Here is a 6,000-nt window from a genome sequence, read left to right as displayed (position 1 = left end):
ACGAACAGCTTACAGCACCTAGAATTACCAGGCAGTATTTAGAGTAAAACGGTGTGTAAAAGCTGCCTTTATGAATGAGAGAAAAAAGAAATATATAAAATAGTAAGGGGAGTGATAGATTTAAATTAATCGTGAGGTGGAGTGCCAACTGTATAAAGTAAAAGTGAGAAAAGCTTACAGCACGTGGTATTCCCAGGCAGTCTCCCATCCAAGTACTAACCAGACCCTACCCCGCTTAGCTTCCGAGATCAGACGAAATCGGGCGTGTTCAGGGTGGTATGGCCATAAGCGAGAGCCGCGAACAAAAACAGCCCTTTTGCATTACACGCCTCTATACATGCCAGTTAGTCCCATTGGATCCTACTCCTGTTTTTTTTTTTTTTTTTATCTGACTCACACTGCAGCACCACCATCCAATCGGCAGCGCCGCACCCACACCAAACATTCACCAAACTACTCAGCCGGCAGCCTACCACAATTATTCCATTCTTTCCGCATCCGCACACTTCCTTCTCTTTAAGTCCTTTTCACTACCGCACAGGTTAATCGCCGCACGTCCCCCGCCGGCAAACATTACTCATTTGCCTACCGCATGCAGGCTTCTCTTAAAGACCCTCTGTTATCAAGTCCGCTAACAGCCACAAAATCTCCGCCGCACGAAGCCCACTGGTTGCTGTTGAATCACATGCTTCCCCAAAATGTCATGCTGTCAGAACACTGGGAGCTACACACGCCAACAAGTCCATACTGCAGGCTGCAGCCAGAACAATTTTCTACATTGAAACATCGACGGCCTCTTCTCTCTAAAAATTCAGCAGACCGCTTCTACCACCAGCAAAGAAGTTTCCATCCCTAATTCCTCTGTGATTCCCACTAACCTAAACATTAAGCTGGCATTGAAGGGTGTGAATTACCCCGGCCAACCTGCTCTTTTAAATACAGCTTTTAGCAAGTTTTGAAAGGAGGAGAAGAGCAGATAATATGCCAAAAATATCGAATATTCTGTGGCGAAGTGGTTTTTGCATAGAAAACAAAGCGGTCAGTTGAAGAGGAATTATATCAGTACTTTGTTTAAAACTGTGTGTAAAAAGCTGTCTCTTTATTATTAACAATAAGTTGTAAAACGTGAATGTGGAGTGACAGTCTTCAAGTTTGTCAGAAGATCGCGCCCTGGTGGAATAAAGGCACGAACAGCTTACAGCACCTAGAATTACCAGGCAGTATTTAGAGTAAAACGGTGTGTAAAAGCTGCCTTTATGAATGAGAGAAAAAAGAAATATATAAAATAGTAAGGGGAGTGATAGATTTAAATTAATCGTGAGGTGGAGTGCCCCCTGTATAAAGTAAAAGTGAGAAAAGCTTACAGCACGTGGTATTCCCAGGCAGTCTCCCATCCAAGTACTAACCAGACCCTACCCCGCTTAGCTACCGAGATCAGACGAAATCGGGCGTGTTCAGGGTGGTATGGCCATAAGCGAGAGCCGCGAACAAAAACAGCCCTTTTGCATTACACGCCTCTATACATGCCAGTTAGTCCCATTGGATCCTACTCCTGTTTTTTTTTTTTTTTTTATCTGACTCACACTGCAGCACCACCATCCAATCGGCAGCGCCGCACCCACACCAAACATTCACCAAACTACTCAGCCGGCAGCCTACCACAATTATTCCATTCTTTCCGCATCCGCACACTTCCTTCTCTTTAAGTCCTTTTCACTACCGCACAGGTTAATCGCCGCACGTCCCCCGCCGGCAAACATTACTCATTTGCCTACCGCATGCAGGCTTCTCTTAAAGACCCTCTGTTATCAAGTCCGCTAACAGCCACAAAATCTCCGCCGCACGAAGCCCACTGGTTGCTGTTGAATCACATGCTTCCCCAAAATGTCATGCTGTCAGAACACTGGGAGCTACACACGCCAACAAGTCCATACTGCAGGCTGCAGCCAGAACAATTTTCTACATTGAAACATCGACGGCCTCTTCTCTCTAAAAATTCAGCAGACCGCTTCTACCACCAGCAAAGAAGTTTCCATCCCTAATTCCTCTGTGATTCCCACTAACCTAAACATTAAGCTGGCATTGAAGGGTGTGAATTACCCCGGCCAACCTGCTCTTTTAAATACAGCTTTTAGCAAGTTTTGAAAGGAGGAGAAGAGCAGATAATATGCCAAAAATATCGAATATTCTGTGGCGAAGTGGTTTTTGCATAGAAAACAAAGCGGTCAGTTGAAGAGGAATTATATCAGTACTTTGTTTAAAACTGTGTGTAAAAAGCTGTCTCTTTATTATTAACAATAAGTTGTAAAACGTGAATGTGGAGTGACAGTCTTCAAGTTTGTCAGAAGATCGCGCCCTGGTGGAATAAAGGCACGAACAGCTTACAGCACCTAGAATTACCAGGCAGTATTTAGAGTAAAACGGTGTGTAAAAGCTGCCTTTATGAATGAGAGAAAAAAGAAATATATAAAATAGTAAGGGGAGTGATAGATTTAAATTAATCGTGAGGTGGAGTGCCCCCTGTATAAAGTAAAAGTGAGAAAAGCTTACAGCACGTGGTATTCCCAGGCAGTCTCCCATCCAAGTACTAACCAGACCCTACCCCGCTTAGCTTCCGAGATCAGACGAAATCGGGCGTGTTCAGGGTGGTATGGCCATAAGCGAGAGCCGCGAACAAAAACAGCCCTTTTGCATTACACACCTCTATACATGCCAGTTAGTCCCATTGGATCCTACTCCTGTTTTTTTTTTTTTTTTTATCTGACTCACACTGCAGCACCACCATCCAATCGGCAGCGCCGCACCCACACCAAACATTCACCAAACTACTCAGCCGGCAGCCTACCACAATTATTCCATTCTTTCCGCATCCGCACACTTCCTTCTCTTTAAGTCCTTTTCACTACCGCACAGGTTAATCGCCGCACGTCCCCCGCCGGCAAACATTACTCATTTGCCTACCGCATGCAGGCTTCTCTTAAAGACCCTCTGTTATCAACTCCGCTAACAGCCACAAAATCTCCGCCGCACGAAGCCCACTGGTTGCTGTTGAATCACATGCTTCCCCAAAATGTCACGCTGTCAGAACACTGGGAGCTACACACGCCAACAAGTCCATACTGCAGGCTGCAGCCAGAACAATTTTCTACATTGAAACATCGATGGCCTCTTCTCTCTAAAAATTCACCAGACCGCTTCTACCACCAGCAAAGAAGTTTCCATCCCTAATTCCTCTGTGATTCCTACTAACCTAAACATTAAGCTGGCATTGAAGGGTGTGAATTACCCCGGCCAACCTGCTCTTTTAAATACAGCTTTTAGCAAGTTTTGAAAGGAGGAGAAGAGCAGACCTTGCTATGCCAAAAATATCAAGTCTTCTGTGGCGAAGTGGTTTTTGCATAGAAAACAAAGCGGTGAGTTGAAGAGGAATTATATCAGTACTTTGTTTAAAACTGTGTGTAAAAAGCTGTCTCTTTATTATTAACAATAAGTTGTAAAACGTGAATGGGGAGTGACAGTCTTCAAGATTGTGAGAAGATTGTGCCCTGGTGGAATAAAGGCACGACCAGCTTACAGCACCTAGAATTACCAGGCAGTATTTAGAGTAAAACGTGTGTAAAAGCTGCCTTTATGAATGAGAGAAAAAAGAAATATATAAAATAGTAAGGGGAGTGATAGATTAAAATTAATCGTGAGGTGGAGTGCCCCCTGTATAAAGTAAAAGTGAGAAAAGCTTACAGCACGTGGTATTCCCAGGCAGTCTCCCATCCAAGTACTAACCAGACCCTACCCCACTTAGCTTCCGAGATCAGACGAGATCGGGCGTGTTCAGGGTGGTATGGCCATAAGGGAGAGCCGCGAACAAAAACAGCCCTTTTGCATTATACGCCTCTATACATGCCAGTTAGTCCCATTGGATCCTACTCCTGTTTTTTTTTTTTTTTTATCTGACTCACACTGCAGCACCACCATCCAATCGGCAGCGCCGGACCCACACCAAACATTCACCAAACTACTCAGCCGGCAGCCTACCACAATTATTCCATTCTTTCCGCATCCGCACACTTCCTTCTCTTTAAGTCCATTTCACTACCGCACAGGTTAATCGCCGCACGTCCCCCGCCGGCAAACATTACTCATTTGCCTACCGCATGCAGGCTTCTCTTAAAGACCCTCTGTTATCAAGTCCGCTAACAGCCACAAAATCTCCGCCGCACGAAGCCCACTGGTTGCTGTTGAATCACATGCTTCCCCAAAATGTCATGCTGTCAGAACACTGGGAGCTACACACGCCAACAAGTCCATACTGCAGGCTGCAGCCAGAACAATTTTCTACATTGAAACATCGACGGCCTCTTCTCTCTAAAAATTCAGCAGACCGCTTCTACCACCAGCAAAGAAGTTTCCATCCCTAATTCCTCTGTGATTCCCACTAACCTAAACATTAAGCTGGCATTGAAGGGTGTGAATTACCCCGGCCAACCTGCTCTTTTAAATACAGCTTTTAGCAAGTTTTGAAAGGAGGAGAAGAGCAGATAATATGCCAAAAATATCGAATATTCTGTGGCGAAGTGGTTTTTGCATAGAAAACAAAGCGGTCAGTTGAAGAGGAATTATATCAGTACTTTGTTTAAAACTGTGTGTAAAAAGCTGTCTCTTTATAATTAACAATAAGTTGTAAAACGTGAATGTGGAGTGACAGTCTTCAAGTCTGTCAGAAGATCGCGCCCTGGTGGAATAAAGGCACGAACAGCTTACAGCACCTAGAATTACCAGGCAGTATTTAGAGTAAAACGGTGTGTAAAAGCTGCCTTTATGAATGAGAGAAAAAAGAAATATATAAAATAGTAAGGGGAGTGATAGATTTAAATTAATCGTGAGGTGGAGTGCCCCCTGTATAAAGTAAAAGTGAGAAAAGCTTACAGCACGTGGTATTCCCAGGCAGTCTCCCATCCAAGTACTAACCAGACCATACCCCGCTTAGCTTCCGAGATCAGACGAAATCGGGCGTGTTCAGGGTGGTATGGCCATAAGCGAGAGCCGCGAACAAAAACAGCCCTTTTGCATTACACGCCTCTATACATGCCAGTTAGTCCCATTGGATCCTACTCCTGTTTTTTTTTTTTTTTTTTATCTGACTCACACTGCAGCACCACCATCCAATCGGCAGCGCCGCACCCACACCAAACATTCACCAAACTACTCAGCCGGCAGCCTACCACAATTATTCCATTCTTTCCGCATCCGCACACTTCCTTCTCTTTAAGTCCTTTTCACTACCGCACAGGTTAATCGCCGCACGTCCCCCGCCGGCAAACATTACTCATTTGCCTACCGCATGCAGGCTTCTCTTAAAGACCCTCTGTTATCAACTCCGCTAAAAGCCACAAAATCTCCGCCGCACGAAGCCCACTGGTTGCTGTTGAATCACATGCTTCCCCAAAATGTCACGCTGTCAGAACACTGGGAGCTACACACGCCAACAAGTCCATACTGCAGGCTGCAGCCAGAACAATTTTCTACATTGAAACATCGATGGCCTCTTCTCTCTAAAAATTCACCAGACCGCTTCTACCACCAGCAAAGAAGTTTCCATCCCTAATTCCTCTGTGATTCCCACTAACCTAAACATTAAGCTGGCATTGAAGGGTGTGAATTACCCCGGCCAACCTGCTCTTTTAAATACAGCTTTTAGCAAGTTTTGAAAGGAGGAGAAGAGCAGACCTTGCTATGCCAAAAATATCAAGTCTTCTGTGGCGAAGTGGTTTTTGCATAGAAAACAAAGCGGTGAGTTGAAGAGGAATTATATCAGTACTTTGTTTAAAACTGTGTGTAAAAAGCTGTCTCTTTATTATTAACAATAAGTTGTAAAACGTGAATGGGGAGTGACAGTCTTCAAGATTGTGAGAAGATTGTGCCCTGGTGGAATAAAGGCACGACCAGCTTACAGCACCTAGAATTACCAGGCAGTATTTAGAGTAAAACGTGTGTAAAAGCTGC

The 6,000-nt window shown here is 44.6% G+C and overlaps 3 non-coding genes and 2 pseudogenes across 3 annotated transcripts; all 5 read right to left on the bottom strand.

The window, feature by feature from the left end:
* Nucleotides 1–171: 171 nt before the first annotated feature.
* LOC125730872 (5S ribosomal RNA) lies at nucleotides 172–290 on the bottom strand. Its single transcript, XR_007391163.1, has one exon. It is a non-coding gene; the product is annotated as a 5S ribosomal RNA (ribosomal RNA).
* Nucleotides 291–1,357: 1,067 nt separating this feature from the next.
* Nucleotides 1,358–1,476, bottom strand: LOC125731183 (5S ribosomal RNA). The gene has a single exon (XR_007391466.1). It is a non-coding gene; the product is annotated as a 5S ribosomal RNA (ribosomal RNA).
* Nucleotides 1,477–2,543: 1,067 nt separating this feature from the next.
* Nucleotides 2,544–2,662, bottom strand: LOC125730871 (5S ribosomal RNA). Its single transcript, XR_007391162.1, has one exon. It is a non-coding gene; the product is annotated as a 5S ribosomal RNA (ribosomal RNA).
* Nucleotides 2,663–3,731: 1,069 nt separating this feature from the next.
* LOC125731482 (5S ribosomal RNA) lies at nucleotides 3,732–3,850 on the bottom strand (annotated as a pseudogene).
* A 1,066-nt stretch (nucleotides 3,851–4,916) lies between these two features.
* LOC125731673 (5S ribosomal RNA) lies at nucleotides 4,917–5,035 on the bottom strand (annotated as a pseudogene).
* Between the last annotated feature and the right edge of the window lie 965 nt (nucleotides 5,036–6,000).

Source organism: Brienomyrus brachyistius, chromosome 2 (genome assembly GCF_023856365.1).
Source record: "Brienomyrus brachyistius isolate T26 chromosome 2, BBRACH_0.4, whole genome shotgun sequence".
In the NCBI taxonomy this organism is placed as follows: Eukaryota; Metazoa; Chordata; class Actinopteri; order Osteoglossiformes; family Mormyridae; genus Brienomyrus; species Brienomyrus brachyistius.
The sequence above is the reverse complement of the archived record's forward strand: the minus strand, read 5'-3'. Positions and strand labels throughout refer to the sequence as shown.